Below are 26,982 nucleotides of genomic sequence, written 5' to 3'. Positions count from 1 at the left end.
AAAAACTCCATTGATGTGATTACCTGGTTATTCAATACATTCAGTCATCAGCTGACTTTAATGAGCCTAGATCTGACCAACAGAAGCAACCCCAGATCCATAACACTACCTCCAAAGACTTGTACAGTGGGTATTATGATGCAATTTCAGCGAGCGTTTAAGTGATCTCTATTCACAGTCATTCATAATTTTATCCTGACCACATTTCCTCTGTGTAGCTGACAGTTCAACAACATCCTTTCAGGTTTTAATAATGCATTGGGCAGTTCTTATTCCAATTTCAGCAATCACCTTAGTTTTTTTCCTTGCTTGATGCAGGCCAATAATTTGAGCCTTCTGAAAAACTGTACCATCTTTTCCGTATGTATAGTGGGCACTAGGATAGGCTATTTCTACTGCATCATTATACTGTAGTTAAAAGATTTGTTGCCACCAAAAACATAATAATCACTGCACTTATCATCCAATGAAAGTCTCTTACACCAATCAGTTATAAAATCAACGCCACCGCCAGGTGAAGTGAACGACACTAATCACCAACTATATACCATTTTATAAGGAGTCTCCAATGATTGTATTCTCCAATCCCACAGAAAAGCCAATAGGGCACAAATCATCGAAAGATGTCAATTCTGGCCACGATAGAAAGGCACCAAAACACAGTGCAAGAGCCCAAGGCTGCCAACCCAACCTCCAAGGAAGACAGACCCCAAACTGATTGAGCACCCATAGGATGTGCCGTTCAAACAAGTTAAACGAAGGCCCCACCCCACAACTCACAGCACCCAAAGGAGCCACCACCAATATCGTGACGTCAGACACCACAGCACACCACCAGCACCACCGCCTTGCGAAAGCATGCCTCGAGAGGTCAGAATCGCCCAGGTGGCACAAGGGAAACCCCAAAACCTGGGTGGCTTTTATGTCAATAAATCTATGGATGAATGGGGTAAGTATTTGCTTATTTAAACCCAAACTAGGCCATTTTTTGCCAGGCAGTATATTACATCTTATACCTAATGTGCACTACAATAAATATAAAATTCAATATGAGCACAGTTCTCTTTCATTCAAAGCATTAATTAAAAGGAGGTGACTAGATTAAATAAAGCTCCACAGGTCTGATTATTAATTCGACATTACAACAGCCCCCTGAAGCTGCCCCTGCTGCTTTTTTTTTATTAGGACCCAGGTCAAAAGTATTAGTAATGATGGAGTTACTCTGTAGTTGGCTCTAAGCTGGGTTTTAATTAGCAACAGCTCCACATCATTTTTTTATCATAATCATTTTTCAGTGTAGATGAGGGTTTGGATATTTTATGCTGTTTTATGTTGTTTTTTCTCAATTTAACCTCATTCATGATGATGACCTATGGTTATTCCCCATATGTAAGCTGTATTTGACTAAAGACAGGAAAAAGAAAAAAACTCTTATTTCATGCCTCTTCTATTCTGTTAGGCATTTTAAATTTATAAACTAGCAAACCCCTTTGCAAAATTTATTTCACTTCCCGCTATTTACAGTATCTAACTGAATGTGCACTAATTGAGTTTTTTTTTTTTTTTCACCTTCTTGTCAAGAAATAAAGGGCTTCACTTGCTTCATTCAATAAATCAATTTATACAACATAAATGTTAAAATTATGTTTTGTTTTTAAACCATACTTATTTACTGTTGTGATTTCAAATGACATGCATAGAATTATTCCAACATAACAGTCTTTTTTATTTATTTATTTTTGAAATAAGCACTTAATCAGATGTCACTGCAGGACCATTTAGGTGTAATTTGAAAATACTGTATATTAATCAGAGAAAAAAAACAACAACGAGGCATGCTTATCAGGAACATTTAAATAACTCAGTGTAGTTTTCTGATTAAAGTCAAGCTAATTATTTGTTAGATAATTAGGTCATTAGATAAGGTTAATTACGCAGCTATCCCCAGGGAACCGAACCTTTTATCCTGTCGCAAGGGAGCATGGAAAAACTCTGGGTGGGGTGCCAACCCAACACAGCACAAACAAACACACACACACACACTTACACACAATCATACACAACGGGAAATTTGGAAACGCATGTCTTTGTGACATGGAGAAAAGCCACCAAACACGGAAAGAGCATGGCACACAGTCAAGAGACAAGATTCAAACCACCAACCCTCAAGGTGCAAGACAAAATCACTGCCATAGCTATAATGAGTTATTGGCTAATTCTTTTCTAATTATATGAAGCACAGTAGACTACTAAAGATGCTTTTTAGGCAGATCATGCCCAATCTGAACTCTTTAAATCCAGTTACTGTTGTCCAATAAAAGATAATGAAGATAATATAGCGCTTTCTATTGCACAGAGCTGTGTCGATAAGCTTGGCAGTGATTTTTTTTTTATGCTTCTCCACTTATAATGAACGCTCCCTTGGGCTGCTTACTGCCATTATAAAGCCATGCTAATACATTTACAATTTTATTCGGTGGCGATGCCAATAACTGTACCAGCAAAATGGATCTTCGGTGTTTAATCTGAGAGGGCCTAATCACATGAATTACACAAAACCGACTTCACAGACACTAAGCAGCTTCCCCTAGAGAGGCAATTTAGATTTCCATTAATAACCTTTTTTCCATGGTACAGGAAGTTCTTCTCTGCTAGCACAATAAACCCCACTAACAGAGCACTGGATTATGTTGAGTCTTGATAGAAATACCACACTAATCTAACATTTCCGTGGGTTCTGTAAGGCATGGGATCTTCCGTAGCCGAATGTCGCATTGAAAGAGAGGTGAGGAGGGATTTCATTGGTTGCATCCTTAGACATCTGTAAGATCTTCCATGTGTTTATTTTACTATTGATAGCAACTAGAATCTATTACAATAGATTTACAACAAGCATGTTAATCCAAGCGTATCTTTTAGAGCTGGTGGTATAGAAAAATAAATTATTTATTTATTTTCATCATCACGTGCAAACTCAACAGTACTGACCTCTTACATAAACTAGTGCACATTTACGCTTTCTGAAAAAGGTACTGTGCAAGTATGGTGAAATTCTCATTAAGGGGTTAGGAGGAGTTGCAATAACAGATCTTTTGTCAATTGTTCAGGGGGAAAAATGGTAGTAGTTAAGTAGAAAAAGTCAGTTAGAGCAGTGGTAAAGTGCTCGCCCCATCATCCGGAGATCGCGAGTTCGATCCCCGGGTGATGCTGTAGCCTCTCACAGCCGGAGGTCTAGAAAGAGCTGATTGGCTGAGCTCTCTTACAGGGGAGGAATGAGACGTACTTCGGGCTCCCATATTAATGACGGCTCTACAGCCAATCAGAGGGTGTCTGTGAGCTCACGCAAGCAGAAGGAGCAGATAACGCTGTCCTCCAAGTGTGTTACGCTGCCCCCAATGGTGCGTGAGCAAGCAGTTCGAAAAGATGCGGTCGGTGACGTAACGTGGGTCGGAGGAAACACGTGATAGTCTGCGGCCCACCTGACTAAGTGGTAGTAGAAGCTTAATGTGGGAGCCCTCTAGTGACGGGGAGAAATTGAATACGACTAAAATCAGGGAGAAAATCGGGGAAAAATCCAAAAATAAAAAATGGCTAACGTACATATATGCTTCCTAATAAAGGTTCTGTGAAGATTTGTGTAAATTCCCATGAATGATTTCAGAGGAGTTGCCGATAAAAGAAAAGTGTGTCGAGGACAGACAATAAAGACACAAGACCCGAGACAACAGATAGTGATCCCTATGTGTCTCCTTCGCTTCACAATTTATATTATAAGAGTCTTGAGTAAAAATTTGTAATTTAAACTTTTATAGTGTTTTTTGGAAGTCAGAGCTTCATCAATATTCTCCATTAAATTAAATGTTAATGCATATTAAATGACTGAACTAAAAACATAGTGTTAATTTATCAATGGTTATTTTACTGTTACACTTACATAGAAAGAAAGAAAAAAAGCTTCATTAAAGAGCGCTGAATCTTAACCTTCGTACAGTATATCAGAGGCAGGCTTAATGGTAGTGTTTAATATGATCCTTAATTCTCCACATAATAGGGTTTAGTTTAAAGAAGCATAATTGTCTGAGCAGTTAATTAATTTCGAATTAGTTTATTGTGGCTCAGAGTACTCTGCCCAAGTCTGACCATGTGAAACAGGTTTAATTGTACAAGCAAAGGTAAAAATTTAAATATCTGCTACAAAACAGTTAAATCTACATAATTTTACTATTATTTTATTATATCCTTGTCTCGGCTGATTGGATTTTTCACCGATAGCCAATTGTAAAAGTGGGCCACTTTTTTTCTCTTTTTGGAAAACGAGCAGCCTTAAATTTTTAAACTCCCAGGAGCCTGGGGCAAGTCCAGATTGGCTTTTTTACTCTTATAATTATATACTAGGCACTGCTTTTTCTCATCTTTTTTAAGCTGGAGCTCTTTCGTTAAAAAAAGTGACAAAAAATATTACACGATGTGCAAAGCAAAGGACAAACTCCTTATATTTATTTAAATAAATCAAGTAAATCTGATCAGCTTTATTGCAATCAGGGATATTATTATTATTTCAGGTTCAAGCCCACGCACATGTCTGGTTATCTTTCTGTACAGCAGAACTCTCTGTCTAAAGTTATTAATACAAAGAAATAACCTTTATAAGGTTGAGTATGTTATGCCTTGTTTATGCTAAGTTGTACTTTTTCATTGTCAGCCAAATACACTCCCGGTTTATATTAGAATATTACATCCGGCACATGACTGTTTAAAACATCACTTTAATTTAACATTTTGATTTGACTCCCACTTCAGGTATTATACACACCCTCACCTCGGACTTTTGGAGAACACGATGCTGTGTTGCACATTTGTTTGTGCCTGGATGACAGGAGCATTACAGTCATCTCTGTGTTTTCTGCACACTCGGCCATTTTACGGTCAACTTTCCCATTGATTCACTCTGTTGAGTGACGTGTATAGCTACGCCCACTTCGAGGGCAAAAGCACTGTATTTTGTTCCAAGAAGGTAATCTGATATAAAACTGATCATAATGTCTATCTACTTACATTTTTATGTATTTTATAGCATAGATTTAACTCTAAGCAAAAACCAGAGTACTGGCATTTCATGACATTCTGTCGAGCCAGTTTTGTGTGATGCTGTGACAAAATCGGCTGGACAGAAATACAGACAGAAATATTTCTGAGACTGCTTTCATGTCCTCCAATGTTTGAAATGTAAAGATAGCATTTAAAGAGCGAGTTCTGACAAATGTACAGGCAAAACCTTTGTTTTTGTTTGTTTATATAGATGGATCAGTATAAAGTTCTGTAGTTGCAGTACTCTGAGTCCCAGCTGATTTCCTACTCACTGCTGCCAGCACAGTTAATAACGGCACTATGCACACTATACTATAAAACACCAGATATTTACAAAACTCGTGGTTTGGATCATAGCACAGATTTTGGTTACAGATCTGATAAAATAAATAAATGTATTTATTCATTTATTAAATCATTATTTCATAATGTGGACACAAGCTAGTTTTTATTCACTTTTGTTCAAAGGAAGAGGGTTAAGGAGAGTTTAAGGGAGCAAAAATACAATATATTAGCACCCAAGAGAGAGTGTTTGATTTGCAGTAAAATTTTATTTCACACATTAATGCCTTAATTTTGTAATTAATCCATGGTTCACATGCGTGGCAACCCTATGGAGCTTTTCATATGTATCATAGATCATTTCAATCCACTACAGTACCTTTTTGTCTTTACATAGTCTATTCACGGCTGGAGTCAGGACCACCACTGTCATGTCCAATGCGAATTCAAGATCAAGATTAGCCAAGAGAGCAAGACCAAATCAATATCAAGACCAAAGAAGCATCAAACCTTTTTCAAGGGCAAGTCTTTATTTCAGCCAGGAGGGACGGTATTTGTAGGCCATTAAAAGCCTACTATAGTGGCCAAGGGCATAACTTTGTTATAATTTGTTAAGCATTGGAGAGGTGAGAGCTCAATGGTCATATATATCGAAAAGCCAACCACTTTATCATGCTTTATAACATTTAGTCATTTTAATTCATCATTATGACACATTAAATGTTTTTTGGTAACAGGGTTGAACTGGCCTGTTTTGGCCATTATTTTGGGGGTTAAAAAAATCTTATCCTCTTGTAAAAAGTGCCTCTTTTACTGGATCCATAGCCTTTTTAAGGTCACTTAGCCATTGGAGTTGTCCCTACCTGTATCTACCCCTCTTAGGGCAGATTCTGATTCTGCTATATATATCATAATTTGGGCATTGCACCAAGAATTGGGCTAAAAAATAAAAAGCGCCTGCTTTTCAGTGTAGCAAGTATGCCTTTAAAACAGTATTTTGTAATTCCACTTGCCATGACCATATTTGGATTTCCTGTGTCCTCATGCTGTATTGGGAAGTGTTAACCTTTAACCTCTTCCCAGTCTGCATGTGAATTTACAGCGGTAGGTCACAAAAGTTTGGTAGTGATTTAGTTTATTTCAAATAACAGATGATTTCACACTACATACCTATATAATTGTAATTATAAGTCCCTCAGTGATGTACTGTATACGTGTTTTATTGGTCATTTTGCTTTTGTTTAATGAATATTATTTCATATGATTTCACAGTGTGTGCGTGCACGTCACGCATTGCTGCCACGCGCTGTTTTAATTGCTGCACAAGTCGTCAGGTTGCCTGTTTGTGTTGTCCAGATTCAATAAACGAGGACATGATGGCAAGAATGTCGGTGTATTGAGGTTTTTCGCATGACACAACGCAGATTACACATTGCTACATCAGAATTTGTTAACAACTGAGACAAATCTACATCCGTATAAAAAAACTTCAAACCTCAGTCCTACTGTATAGCATTTGGTTTTTAGTTTTTTTAGTTTATGTAACACTCCATCAAAGCCTGTTTTCAGGCCACTGAGATGGTCATCCTGTTTAAACTTGAAGCAGGGGAGCTTATTCTTTCCAGTACCAATTCCTCTTTATTTCCTCTTAATTCTCACTGCCTGTCTTTAAACTAAGAGTCACTCCAATTCCCAAGCGATGTAAGTGACGCAATGCTTTCCAACCTTTAAGCTGCTCGGTTATTACTGCCCTTCACAATATGTTTATCACAGTGAAGTCTTGTTATAAATTTACCTGCTCATTTCGCAATACTTCATAGCATTTATTGAATAATATTCTGAAAGATGGATAAATAAGTCATCAGTCCGACCCATTTAGAATATAAATCATAAGATCCATCATTAGAACTGCGATACTCCATCTCTTGAATGTCCTAGTTTCATCCAAGTGGTAGAATTTGTCTCAATAGCTCTCAGGAAGCCTTGATCAAAGATGGAAGAGCTGTATCAGCCACATGCTGAACAGGAGAGGATGACCCTTGGGAGAACTGAAATTGTTGGAGCCTGCTGGCAGCTTGAGCAGTGTCCTAGTAACAGACCGTGGAAACTGCACATCAATCACTGAGCATATTTATGTGGAGCTCGCCAGTGGTCTCTGCTCGCCCTATAACTATCCTAAACTCCTCTTGGATCAAATGGTGGAAACCCGGCTCTGCGTTCGTTCACCGTCACCGGCTTTATAAGCAAGAGGTTTGTATCAGATCTGGCTTTGTGGGTTGTTATGACAGGGTAAAAGCCTCTGCCAAATAAAAACACGAATGGTAATATACAATGACTTTTATTCTCAGAGAAGTATTGGCAGGCATGCGGAGAGAAAGCAAAATGGAATAAAGGAATACAATATTGACAAGTGCCAGATTTTTCCCTGACAAAATATCTTCATTTATTCTTCAGTGAGCGTGTACCGACTTGCATTTCTCACTCTTGTAACTTCAGCCCTTTTCTGTTAGTTTTACTCTAATTACTAATAATTCATTGTAGTTATTAAAGAAAAGTCTTTATGCTGAACAAATAAAGATGTAAAAAAAAAATGGTTAGTTGAGAAATAAAACAGAATAAATAGTTTGTTGTGAAGTATTTCCCTTTTTACTGCACTTATACCACACTGACCTGAAAAATCCTTGTATTCATGTTAAACATTATTCTTCTGAGTCATATTTGGAGGCTCAGTCTCTGTATCTTTCCTGTAGTACACTTCTGCACAGCCACAAACCGCAGGCAGTTCTAACAGTAGTCTTAGTTACAGACATAAACTAATCAAACTATTAAACCATACACTGAGGCCACTGTGGAAACCCCTGCCTGGTAAAATCCCGGCTGGCCTGCTCTGCATGTGCAGCAAGTCGTCAATCTTTATCACGCACGACTGAGAGATCGAGGGCAAAATCGATGCCTGGACACAGAGGGAGGCACGGCGTAATTATAAAGCTCAGGGTGAAACATGTGCTGTTGAGATCACGATACAAACAGGAGCTCCAGGACTCCACAGCAAGACACTGCCTGAACCAAATGAACAGACAGACAGAGGTCATTAAAATCATTCCCAGTGTCGTTGCTGCTCAACTTTAAAACTGTAATGATACGAGGGCACTTATAACTTTAATAAGAGGCTGTATTGGACCCTGTAGCTCTAGTCTCTGAGGCTCCACATCAAACCAACAGGGAGGAGAAGAGTTTCCAAAAGAAGAGAACGAATCAACAGAAGTGCGTAACAGGGACAGTGGGGAGTTCCTGCTTGTTAAACAGGTATATATGTGATTACCCAGCTGGAGTAATGCTTGGCACCTGATACCAAACTTCCACTCATCTCACTCTCATGTGGGGGTAAATGTACGTAAACATCTAATTTCCCAGCCAGACAACAACAACTGTTATTTTATGAAATGACAGTCAGCCCTTCTGGAAGAGTTCTTACAAGAACCCATCAAGCACCATGATGAAACTGGCTTTTAAGAAGACCTTCTCAGAAAAGCAAGACCAAAGCTTACCTGCTGCAGATGAGAAGTTTATTACCAGCTTCAGAAATCACCAACTAACAACCAGCACCTCAGATTAGAGCCGTTATGTAGGCTTTACAGGGCATAAACAGCAGACACATCTCAATATCAACTGATTAAATGGGGATTATTGCATATTTTAAATGGCTTCATTTTACAATGTAGAAAGAAATAAAAATCAGGAAAGACGGTACGTTAAAAGACTGTACAGTATGTTAAAAGAATGTACGATGAAACCAAACATACAGTTAACTGTATAGCGTTTATTTTTCTTTTTACTCGTGGTAAAGCATATCATTAAAAAGCTGCTGTTAATTACTCAGTACATTGAATCGAACTTGTTCATACTGTAAGTATAAGGAATATAGGTCTAGCTGACATCCTGGGAGCTTAACAGGTTAAATAAGAACTGTCACATTATCAGTGTTAATAATTTGAAGAATAAGCAAACGGCGGTGGTCTTACAATGTAATTAATACAGCTCGCTTTTTGAATCCTATTACATTATGTATTGTAGCAGCAGGTCTGCAAGCCTGTCTAGTCTGGATCTAAATCTAATCACTAACAACCCACATCATCCACACAACCCCAGACATTCAGTAGCACTCTGTAAAGCATGAAACAACGGAAAATACAAAGTGTTTTCTACCACAGTATAAGATTCTGACAATCACAATATACTGACACTGGAGACCATTCACCATATCAATCAGTAGATGTTTTTTCTTTGTTAGAAAAAAGTAACATTTTTAGTAGCTGACTATACAAGTCCTTGCGGATTATAAATGATAAAAAGATTAAGATAAGCACATTTACATAAATCTGTCATTTGTGTGATCGGAGCTACCGTCAAAGCAGCTGCTATTAAAAAATTTATTGAAACCTTTTGACTGATCAGATCTGAGAATTTAGCAATGTTGTGGTACAAGTCCATATGTTCCTTGCTCTTTCATTTACTCCTAAAATTCAGTTCACAAATCACAAGCTTATACAAGCTTTCTGAACACATTCAGGATTATTAAACCCCCTGCGGCCCATGGCACGCAGCTATTGTGAAGCATTGATTAGCAAATTTATGTCACAGTATGGGAGTTCTCTAGAATTTCATATTGTGAATGTGTGGTCCTGATGAATCAAGATGAATAATTAATTCTATGACTGAGTTATTCTGGTGCATCCTTTTGCAGTATTATTGACCAAAAGGGTTCAGACTTGGTTCAGACGATTCTTGGTCTTGTGTTTGAGTTGTACAATCACCCCGGATTAAAATCTGCCAAATAAATAAATGAATAAATGTTTTATTTATTTTACTGTATTAGTCAGGCCTCTCGGTCCAAGCAGCAAATACAAAAGATCTGCTACACTACTAAGCAAAACAAAAACAAAAAAACATCACCAGTGTCTTGAAAATGTGCATTAAGATCGACAGAATGGATTAGAATCACCAGTCACCTCCCAATACAATACAATCACAATACATCAGTGCTAATTCGATTAAAATTGTGATTCTATGTATCATGATTTTATAAATATCCAGATTCAATATGAAATTTTTCCCTGATTGTTAAAATTTTAAAACCTTTGTAATCTTTAAAGCCTTTTTAAAAAAGTAATTAAAATGTAGCCAATTTTTTATTACAGTTGCTTTCCTATTTAAAAACCAAGCGCTGGCCTCCGAGTGGCGCAGTGATAAAGCGCTCGCCCTATCATGCGGAGATCGCTGGTTCGAATCCCGGGTGATGCTGTTTTCCTCTCACAGCCGGAGGCACAGAGAAAGCTGATTGGCCGAGCTCTCTCAGGGGGGAGGGATGAGAGGTACTTGCTCTCCCACATTAATCACGGCTCTACAGCCAATCAGGGGCGTCTGTGAGCTAGCGCACGCAGAAGGAGCGGCTAGCGCTTTCTTCCGAGTGCGTTACTCCACCCCTAATGGGGCGTAAGAGAGCATTTCGAAAAAAATGCGGCCGGCTGACGTCACGCGGTTTGGAGGAAACACGTGATAGTCTTCGCCCTCCCGGCTGAATGGTAGTAGCAGCCTTAATGTGGGAGCCCCCTAGTGACGGAGAGGAATTGGCTACGACTAATATTGGGGAGAAAATTGGAAAAAACCCAAAACAATATTTAAAAAACCAAGTGCAGCCTTTAAACAATACAAACTAACTTCAAATACAAGATTTTACCTGAGCAGCCTGTATCCCTGTAATCTGCCATAATTATTATTTCTAAACAAACGTAGCACATAATTCACTTCCACCACACGGGATGAGAATGTGTAAATAGTTTAGAGTGTACCACCTGTAGCAATGTTTTACCACAAATGCCTCTGAATTCTCAGAACTCAACTTTACAGTGAGGTTGAGTGGCTGTAAGCACATGGGCACGTGCAGCTTCTAAAGCAGGCACGCAGGGAATTAGAACGTGGGCATGTGGGACTTCTAATGCATGCGGTTTCAAACTAATTAGCGCTCACGGTATTTTAAGTCTTGTGGGTTTTTGGCCAAGTTTGGAGAAAAAGGCATATCGGAGGCTTTTAACACACACAATTTCTGATAGTGTAACACCATAAAAACAAGTTTCTGTTGCGCCACTTGGGAGCTTCTGCTCTCTGTAAATAATCAGTTATATCTGAGGCTGATCACCAATCCCGAGGAATCAAACCGAAAACCAGCCAGTACAGATTGATCATCTCTGCGTTATAAATGTAAAAATTGTTTCTAAAAATAGTTTTTTGAGTCAGTGTGGCGATGTGAATTTCCAAACAAAAGAATGGTGATTCATACCGTAATCGTCCCCCCCATCATCCATAGATAGATAGATAGATAGCAATAAGGAAGGTAACACAAAAGCAGAATAAATCCTAAACCCTTAAAACTCACAGGATATTTACATTCACATTGTTCATCATGTATATATATATATATATAGAGAGAGAGAGAGAGCGAGAGAGAGGTGGTTAGAAAAATCCAGTGACTCTTGTTCTCCTTTCCAAAGCTTAGCTTTCTTTAAAGGTGTTTCAGTAGTAAAGTAGCCTTGGCATTTGTCAACATTTATTTAACAGCTCTAACTCAAATATTGATTGCGTAATTCGAGCATGCTGCCAGAGACTGAACTGTTTGATTTTTACAATCCTTATGCAATCAGCCTCACTGCTTTCACAGGTGTGTGAGCTTTACACAAACTATTTGCCAGAATGACCAGAAGGACCATTTGCCCTGCTCCTTTTGGTCCATTGCCTACAGACGCATGATTCCTTTACCTGAAGATGTCTTTAATCAGCAGAATGAAAACTGTTGCAAAATTGTTGAAAATTTTGTCTCTATACACCCAACCTTCACACAGTTCACTCTAGAAGTATTAGAACGAAAAGGCCAGTTCTTTTGTTTTGTTTTGGTTGCACATTAAACACTTGGGTTTAAAATCAAAAGACGAATATCAAATTGCAGATCAGAATTTTAGCTTCTGTTTACTGACATTTACACCTAGATGTGTTAAAAAACAGAAAAAATGGCACCTTTAGTGGGAGACAATCCAACTGTAAATGAACAAAAATACTGGTTTCTTGCTTTCACATCCGTTTCCAAATTCTCCTATTCGGCATTTAACAATAAGTGCATTCGTCACCGATGAAACCCTTCACATCAGACTTCACATTCATAGTTATTAAGTGTTGAAATATTTAATCTTACAGGGCACACCTGTGGTCAACAAGAAACACACTGCAGTACCAGTCACGGGTTGCTTTTTTGATTAATGAAAATTACTCTTGTGACTGAATGTAAAAGTGCCTAAAGCCACAGCCTTTCGAGAAGACTGGTGACTATTGTAACAGCAAAAGAAGAACCAATGTCTTATTTGCAATCATGTGACTATCATGACACACAATATCCCACCAGATGGCAGGAAGTGAAAAACAGAACGAACGAGATGGGGGGAAAGAACATATTGAGCTGTTTTAAAACAATATTCCAAGAGAACAGAAGATCACCAAATATTTTGGATGTGGTCCTCATGTGGTTAAGCAAAGTGGTTTTACAAAAGAACTGAAGGAGGGTACATCAGAGTCCTGGGCTTATTTCGAGAGCACTTTATCCCAAAGTCTGGTTCATTTTAATCAGTAAAAACACCATCGCTCTAAGCGCGGGACATGTACAGTATAGCACAAACTACACAGGCACGGAAGCTGATCGTACCTTTACACGGACGTAGATCACTGTTCAGACACATAACCATCAGTGCCGTCTGTCTCTTATGAAATCTCTGTGCGTGATCTTAGTCTCATCCTCTAACCTACATAGCCATAGCTAATAAAGTAGGAAAGCATGCGAGAGCGTCGACATTTCTTTCATAATATCAATAATATAAGGCATAGAACAAACAGTAACTTCCTACTTCTCTTCGGCTCACAGACCAAGTCGCCGCACACTGCCACCTGCTGTATCGGGGAATGTAAATACGCAAGAACGGAGAACAAAAAAATATATATATTTAAATGCTGGCCCGTGGAGTGGAGAGGGCGGCGGGGGAAGCAATCATTCCTTGGGCACAGTACAGTACAAATCAATCAGGCCTAATGGGAAAACACCCTAAGTGTCAGTAGCGTTATTTAAGCCGGTGTTTTATATCCATCACACAAACACACACGTATTAGATTTAGCAAAGTGGTCACTTTACAGACATGTGCCTCATCCTTCTCCTGACCACACACGAAAGGTCTCCTATGTAGAAAATCACGTCTTGACCTCAAGTAACAGTTCACGCTATGCAACGCGGTGGAAGTGACATTATATGCAAAACAACCTATTCTGGAATGAGGTGTCCATATGTATGACTGATCGGTGTGATTGTCAGGTGTCCACATACTGTTGGATATATATTGTACTTTACATTTAAACTCAATGTTGCGAGATGTACTTGCTGTAACTACAGCACACACTACTCATCTATTATCTAGTGTTTAACGGCATTAATCTGTAATAATTAATGCACTAACTACCTCTTCATATGTTAATAACCTGCATTACCACTTTTTAACTAGGTATAACATAACAGACACCCAGTACCTAAGATAAATCTATGATTAGTCCATATAGATATTTCCCTTCATTTTGCTAAAGCTTAAGCTAAAAGAACACATTTTATACTTTTTATCTGCTGTACTTTTCCAGAAGAAATAGACACGATAACCAATCTCTGCATTTCTGTTTTATTCGACAACAACAAAATCGTGACTCACAATCTCATACTCGATCTTAAATTGAACCCCAAAGGCATGATGAACATTTCTGCATAAAAGATGCATTATTCCCCAGAAAAATTGTCCACATGCACATCACAGCATGAGTCACACATCTGATCCCGGTCTAAATTGGGATTTAAAGATATTGCGCATCATATTTTTAGTGCAAGTTGGTCACAATTTTAATATGTTTTGCTTAAATTATGCATTTATTATGACATACTGATGTTGTAAAGATTCAGACGAAATACTACAGGGAAAACTCAAATATGTAGGGCAGGACCAGATTTACAGTAAAAGACACTGTTATATGATATCTGTAGTTTGTCAGAGATCATATCATCATACTTAAAGAAAATAATAATAACTGTAAAGTTATAAATTATAAGTAGTCGACTAAGGTGGAAATTTTCTGCAACAGGTTTTTGTGTTGTCATGCCAACACATGCATACCAACCGTCAATGCAACCCTTACACCGAATGTGAAAGTCTATTATAATTTACAAAATGTATTAGTTCATTTATATTTAGTTATCATAGTATTATAGTAGTAGTACTTTAATGCTATGTATAGTGGTACACAGTATATATCTATCTATCAGACAGTGGAACCTTGGATTATGTGCATAATTCATTCTGGAAGTATTTCAAAGCAAATCTTCCCATAAGAAATAATAGAAACTCAAATTATTCGTTCCACAGCAAAAAAAAACAAAAAAAAAACATTAAAAATAAATAATACAAAATATAAAGGAAAAATAAAACAAATCAACCTGCACTTTATCTTTAAGAAAAAGTGAAAATAAATCCAGACGTAAGTGTTTCCGTTTCTGCGCCCAGGCGTTGTGTGTGTGTGTGTGTGTGTGCGGATTTGTGTATGTGTGTGGAGCTAAAGTAAGCGGAGAGGAGGAATCAGACCCTCCTGTCTCCCCCTTCTCATCTCACACAGTAAATGGGTGTAAAGGCAAGAGTGTGTGTGTGAGGATGCACGGTATCAAATTATGCGCGCGCACACACATAACGACAGGCTGAAACAGAGAGGAAGAAAATGGATTTTTAACCTCTCTAATAAGACTTTCTTTTGCTTTACACGAGCGCACACGTGTGTTATAAGAAACAATACATGCTATCTGTACACGCGCTTTAAAACACAAAATAGAATATGTTTTACGCGCACACACGTGATCACAGTGTTATAGTAAACAGTACACACATGCACGGATGTTGATTATACCAGTGAGAGTCGCGCACTAAGACCCAGCAAGGGAGACGATTACCCACAATTACGCAACGCAAGAAAGAGAAAAACCATTGGCTCAGTTGTGATCACGAGACGCTCGGCATCAAAACAAGAAGCGCATGCGTGATACATGATACTCGGTACTCGTAAACAAAGACTTGCTCGTTTTTCCAGTCAAAATTTATTAAAAATCTTTGCTCGTCTTGCGGAACATTTGCAAACCGTGGTACTGGCATTTCGAGGTTCCACTGTATCTATCATTTTATCTGACAGTCATGATGCATAGTCAGGCTATTCCAGAAACTCTGGAGTAAAGGAGGAAATACATCCCAAATAGAATGCCAGTTCATTTAGGTCACATAATGCAATTTTATCCCACATTTAAGTCCTATGTAATGGATTTTAAGTGAAATTTATTTAAAATGAAGTTTGATATGTAACTTTCCCCACAAGTCTAACAACGAATAAAACGAATGCCATCAACAGGCATATCAACACCTACTGTACAGTAATTACAGCTTATTTGTGTTCGTAGGAAAAACAACATGACAGCCTGAATAATGACCATTAATTAAGTTTTCTTGAACATCAGCATGTCAGCAAATACTTAAAAATTCTTAAAAATTGGCTAAAAAGCAGCTTTGTGTTTTGTTGGATTTATTCGTTTTTAAATTGAAAATGGTTTACATGGCGTTTAGAACGTATTTCAAAGGATGAGAGGCTAGTTATCTACTTCACAGTGAAGCAAAACTCAACATACTTGCTGGGTTGTGCGGAGAAAAGTGTGGCTGCAGGCACCTGCAACATCATTTACACAAAAACCCACGTTTTTTTTTTTTCTTTTAATTCAAACTGCCAAGCAAAGTTAATTATGCACAGAAGCCCTTGTCAAGGACGTGTTTCAGTGAAAGAAAACAGGATAATCGGAAAGCAGTAAATACGAGCTGAAAGCTGAACATTCTGATTCACTTGGAAGATTTACAATAGGCTGAAACTAAAATCCATAGTGTTTCAATAGTGTTCAATCCATAGCATCCAGCATGGACGAAAAAAAAAAACCTCAAGATGGAACTAATTTACGACTTTATGAGCTTTTATAGAAGTAGTTTTTGTGCTTTCAAGCATTTCATAGACATTCTGTCTGTACAAACTTGTGAAAAAATTAGCAAGAATGGATCTATGGGGTTCCTAAATATAGGTTCATAGGGTCAGACATAAAGCTGTATATTATTCATAAAAAAAAAAACTTTCATAAAAAGTTGTTATTGTTGGTCAGTTGCTATGGTACGTTTAAAAAAAATTGTTGCTTATCCAATCATACCACATATCTGTTGCTGATTACTTTCCTAAAACAGTAAGTCACCGAAGTGTTTTATTCCTTGCATAATCATAAATGATTTGGAAGAATAGAAATATTCAAAAAATCTATTAAAGATCATCTTAAACAATACACAACAACAAAATTAAAATGTGACGTTGTATCAGGGTAAGAAGGAAAGCACATGAAGTGATGCCCCCATTATGCATAGTGTCCACTGTACAAGCCTCTGAAGACAGTGTTATGTTGTTTCATCTGGGGTTGCTTCAGTTGGTCAGGTCTAGGTTTTCAGCAACATTATGTGGAAATAAAATGAAACCAGCTGACGACCCGAATGTATTACTGAATGACCAGGTTATCGCATCAGTGCATGTTCTCCCTCCCTGATGGTGCAGGCATATTCCAGGACTGAAATTGAGAAAGAATGGTTCTGGATTATAAGAAATCATTTTAACACATGAACTGACCGCCACATTGCACGCTGTAATCAAAGCTAAAGGCAATCAAATGTACAACTTAAAATGTATTTTACAGGCCATACGCTTTCATTTATTTTAATCAATCAATTATTCAGCTGGCCATAGTAAATGACTCATTTACAACTATCACTCCAAATCAAAGTTAATGCCAGAGATCCCAAACGTCTTGAGTTTCAGTCATTTCCAATAATCACACTGTCATCAATGTCTAGAATGCCAAGAAGTGCAACTGGCAGTACTATTACTATGCAGAATGCTAGATAAGTCCCTCTGTCCCAGATCCAGGAGATGGGAGACTTGGCTTGCAGGTGGAATTGGCAATTCAGTTAGTAATCACTGTCTGACTTCTGTCTCGTTTCCCGTTCACAAAGACAGCAGATGGTGTGCGCCATCAGTTTGACCAAATCATACCACCACATAGTGAAACAAACAAACAAAAAATCCTATCAAGTGAATATGGAGCTCAAATACACCCACAGTTCTCTGAAACATTTGTTGTTATAAAAAAACAAAACAGATGATATGATGAAGCATTCTATAAGGGGGGATTTAGCATTTATGAAAGTAGTGTCCAATGAAATCACTTCGTAGTGAGCAGAGACAACGTTAATAAAAAGGATGAAACGTTCTTTGATAAATTAAACTCCGTAATCATTAATAATTGATGATCTGCTGTGGTATAAAATAAAACAATTGTCGTTAAGAATTTACTCTCTCTCACTCACTCATTCATTCTCTATACCGCGAGAGTCAGCCCATCCCAGGAGACTCTGGACAATGGCCAAGCTACACTCTGAAGAGGGTGCCAGTCCATTACAGGACAGAAGCACGTGCGCACTCACTCACTCCAGGCAACTTGGAAATGCCAACTAGCCTACTCTGCATGTCTTTGGATTGCGGAGGAAACGTGATCATCGGGAGGAAACCCACCAAGCACATGCAGAACTTTTGAACTGCAAACACGAAGGTCAGAGGCGGGACTCGAAACTTTGACCCTGGAGGTGTGTGGCCAGAGTGCCAACCACTATGCCGTAATGCCGCCTGTTAATTTTATGAACAGAACTTATCTGTCTCAGAAATAATCTAAAATGTGGGAGCAACTAGATTTAAAGTCAGATTTAAAGAGTTAACATTAATCTTATCCACTTGCTCGTGCAGCAGTGATGTAAGCAGGATGCTGACCTCAACAATCCAGCTGTAATGTAACATTAACTCAGCTCTCCTTACTAGTTATGTTTCATGTATGCTTGGTAATAACTTATCTAAAGAGTAGTGTCTCTGCAGTTCCTTTAGTCAACACCAGATTGAGCCAGGCTACTTAAAATCCATACTTCCGACATCTTTATTTTCTTAGGGTCTCAGTGCTCCAACAGGTTGCGAAATCTGACTTTTCCCCCTCCAGATAGTCGAGGGTCAACGAGTGTAATGAAGTTGAGCAGCTTCTCTTTAATCCCTTTAGCCCTTGGGATGTCTGCTGGAAATTTATCTCGTTCCTGGAAAGCTTCAGCGAGCGTCTGCTGCCTGCTGGTGTCTTTTTGTCTGTTACATGAACTTGTGGTACTCTCACGTGAAACCTCTGCAGGTGCTTTATTAAAGTGGTTGTATTGTGTCACACACAACCGTACCACACACTGCTTTTATACACATTACAAGTAGCAGTCATGCTTTTTGGGGTTTCCAGACTTATATATCTCCAAACAAATGACATTAGCTTTTTTACATTTGCAAATTTACATTATAGTCAAACCAACAGGTAATGTTACTTGCTCAATCACATACGGACTGAATTTGGCACATTTATGTTATGGCGAGTTCATACTGTATGCATGTCCAGTGCAGACTGGAATGTAGGTCGGTAAAGACTGGAGGCAACTGGAAAGTGTTTCTGCCCAGTCCGTCTGATATCCGATGAGTGAATGATGTCAATATTGGCCCCATCTCTAATTAGGAAAAAAAGGGAAGAGTCCATCCAGCACATCGCACAGATACACCCCACCCTGGAGGCTTTCTGTGGCAGTTACTTATGGGTCAGGTTGACAGCTCAATGGCCAATTGTATCTAAGAACTTGGGGGTAAAATTTGCAACCCTAGTTATTATTTATCATATTGTACTATGGTCTTATTCTACATGGTGTCCCAAAAGTCTTAAAACTTTTTACAAAAAATCATTTTTTTAAATAATTTTCTTTTTTCAGATAGAACATACTGAAATCTCATGGCTGGATCAGGAAGCTGTCGCAAGGAGGTGATGAACTTTAACAAAAACATGGCAGAACATTACACACAACTCAGTTGCCTTTAACTTGTGAACAAATTTAAAAGGCTGGATAAAAGTTGCAGTCTAACCGAGAAGTGGACGTCCTTGAGCATCCACTGACAACAACATTCCCTACGTAGTGCTGGCTCCCCTATGTATGGGGTGTTGGTACAGAAATGTTACACTCTGTACTTCTAATCTGCTAACCTTTAAAGGGCCAATATCAACGTTGGCAGTCAAGCAAGCAGCATGTGGTCATCCAAACGTCATCCAAACATCTCAACGTGCCAATCTTTTAGAGATTATCTCTACTGGAACATATGGCTCCAGGTGAAACAGTCAATCAAGTCTCCTAATTAGCAAAAACTTCTTTCCTCATAACACTGAATGAAAAATTAACCTGTGTCCACATTATCAAAAAAGATAAACGAAAAAGCAATTTAATTCCACATTAATTCAATGAATATTTCACTTTATTTTAAGACTTTATTTAAACACTGGATATCCTGAACGTTGTTCTCAAGTAAAAAAAGGCGAGGGTATTTCTTTAAGTGTTCTTTATGTTGAAAGGCAAAATTCTATTTGTCTCCCTTTTTTTGCTAAGCCAAAAATGATCTGATCCGTCACTTAAACCTCACATTTGAACCTTGTGTTTTGAGATCCATTGCTCCCCTAATAGCAGATGGACAGGAGATGCCCTGGGTGTAGTGTAGTTAGTGTGTGTGTGTGTGTGTGTGTGTGTGCGTGTGCAAGTGTGTGCACGTGCACTTGGTGTCTAGACAGGTTCCCACCCTGAGTTCCCATCTCACATCCATTGCTTTTGATTAGCATAAAACGGTTACTTGAGATTAAGAAGAACAAGAACATAAAAGGAGAATAAAAATTTCTAGAATAAAAAGGAAAAAAAACTGTCAAGCTGGAACCTCTTACAACTACTAAAGTGAACTGCTTATGCAATCTCCTGGAACATACAGTATTATACTGAAATATAAAGGCGAGACATCGTCAGCAGCTGAAAAAAGCTGAATGTGTTTGAATGTGCTTTGTAGTACGTCTTTATAACATCTTCCTCAGGTCTCAGGTTCAAGCTAACTTAACTTTTACATTTAGCACAGAAAAGTAAAAAAGTGAGAACTTATCGCAAACTGACAGGTTTTAACTAGACTTATTCCGTTAAGTAACCTTTCAAATTGACTACAATAATAGTAATAATACAAATATTTTTTTTATAATATGTGATTTATATTTACATGTTTGAAACTAGTATTCTTTTCTGAATATTTTTATGTACATCAGAATAACCAATGCATATCCAATGCATTGTTAAAGAGAGAGGACTTTAAACTTGTAGGATGTCACGTTCATGTGTATTTTAAAAATTGGGGCGGAAAATGGAGGGTTTTTTTCTTTGTTTGTTTGTTTTTTTAGTGTGTGTCCACTCTACAAACCCATCATGGTGTATGGGGTGATTTTTGATGGAGTGGATTCGGGGGAATTTTTAAAGGCAAAAACAAACAAAAAAAAAATCAAGCTAGGAGTCATCAAAGTAATTTTGAACCGGTACTGTACAGATGCGTTTTTTTTCCCCCGAAAGTATTTTCATTCCATTAAGCTCAGGAGACCTGGCTGATGGTGGAAATCCCTACTAATGAACAGAAAACCTGCCTTACCAGTATATAATAATCCTTCCCCTTAACTCTAAATACATCAGAAAAATGAAAGAGCTTTCTCTAACAACAATATAGATATGTTTTAACCCAAAAAAGAGACCAGTCAATTCATTCTACTCTTCACCAACACATTCATTTAAACAGTTTAGTGGTTTGGGGTTTTAAAAGCTTGGCCATCCAAATGCAAAATACCTTAAATAAATATGTGCTTTGGATTTTCTTTTTGTCAGTCAAACTGCACCAAAACAAATTTTCACTAATTGAGTCACAACTTCACAACATTAAATCTTCTGCATTGTGATGAACTGATTAAATAATTGCAAAACGGATTCAAAGCCTGTGACACTTGAATGACTAGCGCTCATCTGATTGCTACTCCAAAGCAAAGCAGTGGCATGAAAAGAGGTTTCAGCATAGAAGAGGCAAGATAAGCTCATTCTCGTCTCAATGTCCTCTGTGTCACTTTCTCTAATAAGTCCTCACAAAGCCGCCAAACAGTAGGCCTTCAATTTCCAATATCTCATAAGCGCCAAGGCAATGTAGTCAGGTTTACCCACGCACGGCAGCATCTACCCATCTACATTTTAGTACCATTTTAATTATAACCTTCGAGTCTGTTTGGTACAAATATTTTATAAAAATAATACTACTAGCACCACATTAATGTGCTCGTTATTACACATTATGGTATCATTATTGATACTTGGGACTCCAAATACACCACATATTTATTTCCTTTTAACAAAACAGATAAAAATATTTTATTTAACACGTAAAACACACCACCAGAAAAAAGTTGGCCACAACATCTAATCTAAACAAAAAAAAAAGCTAAACCTCAGACCCTACAGTCCTCACTTAGCAGGTTAATTGTTAACATGTCAATTGAAATGCTGTGGTGAGACCTTAAGAGAGCTATGCATAAGCAAATGTCCAAAAACCTGAATTTACTAAAGTGGGTGTTGTAAAGAAGGATGGACCAAGGCGAATCCAACACTTACTTGGATCTACAAGATATTGAGTTAAGGGGGGTACTCAGTATTGCCGACATGTTTTTAGCTTCGTTTTTGTTAAATAAATCATGTACGGTGAAAAAAGTTATACATTGTTTATCTGAGGTTGTATTTGCCCAATACTAAGACCTGCTACAATCTGATGATTTTTATGTCTTCTGATGTCTTTACCAAAAGGCATATGGTTAAACAAGTGATCACTTTTTAACATCTTCACAAGACTGTATGTACATCGTGGTATGGAAAAAATAATCACCATCTCAGTCCCAGCAAAGTATGTTAAAGATATGGCAAATGTTTCCTTTACATCGCATATCTAATGGAAAAATTACATCAGCCAGCAAAACACCATAACATAAAAGTCAGTGAAGCTGTGCAAAAGCTAATCAATATTATCCACTTCAGGGCATAAAAGCTTCTGCAGGTAATAAGAGCAACATATGGATCAGCACAACCAGGACAGAAAGTCACACGGAGATGACCTCATCACTAAGAAAGGAACACAATGAGACATGAAGCAAAATGGCCTGCTGAGCCGAGGACGTTTCTCAAAAGCGTACAGGGTACAGAGTGACAGTTCACAAGACGAAGGAATAAATCAGCATCAACATGTTGCACTTTTCAGACTTCCCTCTCTATTTGTTAGCAAGACGGATCATAAAACTGCAGTGTAGTACTTTAATGCACAGTTTTACGTGTCACGCTTGGTTTTGATAACCTAACACAAGCAGGAACATGAACCATTACATGCATACAAAGGTAAGGAAAAAAATGTGAATTCTCCGTTAGTAGGTCAGAAAATCAACAAGCAAGTAAACAGTCAGGAAAATTGGGCACGGGAAGGATCTGGGGGATATTGTTAAAGAACAAATCGTGATGGCAAGACAACTGGGTCAGAACGTCTCCAAAACAAAAGTTCTTGCTGGGTGTTCCCATTATGTAGTGGTTAGTATCTACCACCATTTGTCCAAGAAAGATTAACTAATGAGCCTATGACAGGGTCATGATGTCTGGTCTGATCCCACAGAGCTACTGGAGCACAAATTGTTGAAAAAGTGAATGATGGCCATGACAGAAAGGTGTTAGAATGCTCAGTGTATTGCAGCTTGCTGTGTAACCGCGGAGCAGTCAGAGTGCCCATGCTGACCTCACATGTGCGTGTGATCATCAGTACTGGACCAGGGAGCAGTGGAAGAAGGTGGCCTGGTATGTTGAATCATCTTTCTTTTTACACCATGTAGACAGCTGTGGCGTGTGCACTGTAGCTTCCCTTGAGAAGAGATGGAAGCGAGGTGGACTATGGGCCCTAAATGCAGTGACCTCTCTCAGCAGGATAATGCTCCCTGCCACACTGCGAGGAAAGAAATGGTCAGGGATGGTTTGAGAAACATGACAAAGTGTTCAAGGTATTGATCTGGACTTTAGATTCCTCAGATCTCCCACTGATTGAGCATCTATAGGATGCCCTAGACAAACAAGTCTGATTCCACCTCACACCTTATAGAACTCAAAGGATCTGTGGCTAAAATCCTGCTGCCTGATACCACAGAACATCTTCAGTGGTCTTGTCAAATCCATGCCTTAGTGGGTTGGGCTGTTTTGGAACCATAAGTGGGAGCTACACAATTTTAGACAAATAGGTTCAATGTTATGGTTGAATAATATATTAATTATTACTTTTGGTAAATTCAACATTCTAGCGTATCAAAGTATAAACTTTTGTGCTTAAAAAAAAAACCTGCCTATAGAAATGATTAAGAGTGACATTACAATTTACAATCCTACGTACTGTATCAGCACCAGTCACCAGTAGGTTAATCCACAACAGCTTTACTATACAGTAGCTCATTATTAAACAGTTGTACTTGTTAAATAATAGGGACCCAATCACAATATCAAGGTGCCCATTCAATCTGTATTAAAACTCTGATTTTCTAAACATCCCAATCTTATATTTTACCCCAATATTATTATTATTTTTTAATAATGCGTTGCATTTCTAAACAAACTTAGTAAATAATTTGCCCGTACAGGATGCTGTGCTGCCTACCAATGTGTAGAAAATGGGGGTGGTTCAAAAATTATCTGCACTATTAAAACTTTTGTTCTTATCAGCACTTTACATTTAAGGCTACTGCCTCCCCAGGCACTGCTGTGCAGGTGTGAATGTGTTACATCAGTTCATTTGTAACTGCGGTGCGAGCAAAAATGGAAAAAAAATCACAATCCACACTTGTGATTTGCATGAAAGAAGAGCAGCGTGCAGTGATACCGTTTTTGCGGTCTGAAGATGTACCTGTTACTGAAACAACTTATGTAAGAGTAGTAACGGTAGCGTTTGGATATCTGCATAAAATTTGGACCGATGCTCTAAGGAATCAGTATGAGCCTAAAAGTGAACATCAGAGTATGAAACAGTAACATCCTCAATAGCTGATCAAGAACACTTCAAATGCAAATATATATAAATTAAAAATTAAATATTTAAAAAATGATTTGTCACAGAAAAGAATCGCGATACATACTGTAACTAAATTAGTTTTATCCCCATCTCTAATAAACAGTATCAATAAAATGCTAAGAATAAAGTTTAATTTGATTTTGCATTCATTTAAATTTATGATTGTTTGTTTGTTTATGGGTCTGGCAGCTACCTGTCACCAGCGTCTAGGTAGATCTGGAAAAGTCTTCTAATCATTTTGCTTATAAGGAGAGACAGAATTAGACAATGTTTTTAACAGATGACAGAAAAACAGAACACACACACAGACATGTCACTAACAGATGCTGGTGCTTCCCCTTTTTCATAAACTACAAGCTGCAACTCATTTGCATGTCAAAATCCCTAGTGGGCAAGATAGGGGTAGACACTGTACACATCATGCTGTGAATTCACACTGCTTTGTATCAGTGCAGTATAGAGTCCTGTGTACTTTGCTACTATGTTTGCAACCATGTTTTTTACATAATACATCGAGAAATGCCAATAAAATCCACTTAAACCGACCGGACTTGACTTTCTGCATGGCAGACAATTGAGAAACTTTACAGTTTTACTTGCACAAGACCTCACTGTATCAGTGTAATCAGGAAGCATGTGAAGAAACCTCTCGCAGCAATCAGTTTCATGCGGTTTGGTCCCTTTAACCATTGTGTTGTGAATTCTCCTCTCATACTGTAGGTGAAAAATATATAAAGCCAACTTGGCCTTTTTGGGTCCTACACACACTACTGTATGTAAAAATATAAAATATATTAAATATTCCTCAGTGGTTGTTTAATGGTTCCTAACCTTATACAACAAGCCCTAGCTAATAATGAGGAGTAGGGGTAGCTCACTGGTTAAAGCACTGGACTACGGTTCAGAAGGTCCTAGGTTTGAAACTCCACTGCCAAGTTGGGCCATTGAGCAAGGCCCTTAACTGTCAAAATGAGATAAAAAATAAAAGTCTCTCTGGATAAGGGCGTCTGCTAAATGTAATGAAAAAGAACACTATTGTGTAGGGGCAACCTCTTGTAAGTCGTTCAGCTACTCCCGTTGAGAGGTCACAACAGCGGACCACCTAATCTTTAGCACAGGTTCACTTCCTGAAGCAAACCCTCTCATTTTATCTGGGCTTAGGACTGGCACTGCATCCATTAAATAGGGTTAGGCAATGGCTGGGAATCGAGCCCAGGTCCTATGCAACCAAATAACCTGTAAGGGTTCTACTGTATATTACAGCATTCAAGATGCCACATTGGTCCATGCAATCCATAATAAATAAATAAAGAAATATATACATTAAAAAAACAAAAATACAGAAGGATTGTTTCGATCCTTTTTAATATTTACATTGAAAAGCTTCGCATGCAAAATCACATCAAGAAGAACTTTACACACTTTCCTTTGCACAATGTTAAATCAGGATATACAGTATGTGTGCGTGTGTGGAAATCTCCAGCAGAGATCAATTCAAGCAGGGGTGTACACACTGTACACACGGGTTTTTGTTTTTTTTTTTCATTCCCAGCACGCGCGTGCACACACACACACACACACATACACACACACTCCAGCTGTACTGCATGTGCCAAAAACAAGTTGATCATTCACCTGCTCTTCAAAGCTCAGTGCTGGAGCACTGCACATGAATCACATGCGTCTTTCAGATCAACATCATTATTATTATTAATAATAGTTAGTTATTTACTCCTCTTAATCCAACATCCCATCACGCGCTCAGAGCGCGTGACGCTATTATTACCAATCGAACAAAAAGCGCGTGCGTGAGCGTCCCGGACAGATGCTTACCTCCGATCTGATCCGACACTCTGCGCCTGAGAGCACGACGCTATAACGCGCGCACACCGCGGGAACGGGAGAGTCTCCGGTGGGGCTCGCGGCGCTCACGGACAGCCCGGGCTCGGATGCGTCCTCTGTGTGTTTAAACAGGAACCCATGAGGACGCGACTCACACGCGACCCGACATAAGCGTGTTGAAGTGTCACCCTGCCTCCGGGCTGCCTGTCCGTAATAACACACACACACACACACACACCACCTCCCCCTTTCTCACATGCTCCCCTTATTCACACAGGACGCACCTCCTCCTTTTCTCTCAGTACTACTGCTTCCGCTTTACCAACCCGCACGCCAAATACACTCCGTTTCCACGTGAACGGGTCTACCAATACACACTAACCAGAAGGGCGGGGCATGCATTATATATGTAAATCAGATATGTAAACGAAGCCACGCCCCACGCTCGTGCTATTTTTCTCCTTCACTTTTTCCCACATATCAAAGAACACAAGCGTTCCAGTGTAAGTTCTTTTTAAAACAAACCATCCACTTCAATC

At 38.5% G+C, this 26,982-nt stretch overlaps 1 protein-coding gene across 1 annotated transcript in view; it reads right to left on the bottom strand.

Annotated features, from left to right (window-relative positions):
• pde4ba (phosphodiesterase 4B, cAMP-specific a) overlaps positions 1-26,604 on the bottom strand; it is a 169,535-nt gene extending 142,931 nt beyond the window's left edge. The window contains exon 1 of the mRNA XM_053497917.1: positions 26,435-26,604. The gene's annotated coding sequence lies outside the window, so the exon portion shown is untranslated. The remainder of the gene's footprint in view (positions 1-26,434) is intronic.
• Positions 26,605-26,982: the final 378 nt, after the last annotated feature.

This window comes from Clarias gariepinus, chromosome 6 (genome assembly GCF_024256425.1).
Source record: "Clarias gariepinus isolate MV-2021 ecotype Netherlands chromosome 6, CGAR_prim_01v2, whole genome shotgun sequence".
In the NCBI taxonomy this organism is placed as follows: domain Eukaryota; kingdom Metazoa; phylum Chordata; class Actinopteri; order Siluriformes; family Clariidae; genus Clarias; species Clarias gariepinus.
Note: the sequence above shows the minus strand (reverse complement) of the source record. Positions and strands in the feature narration are given on the sequence as shown.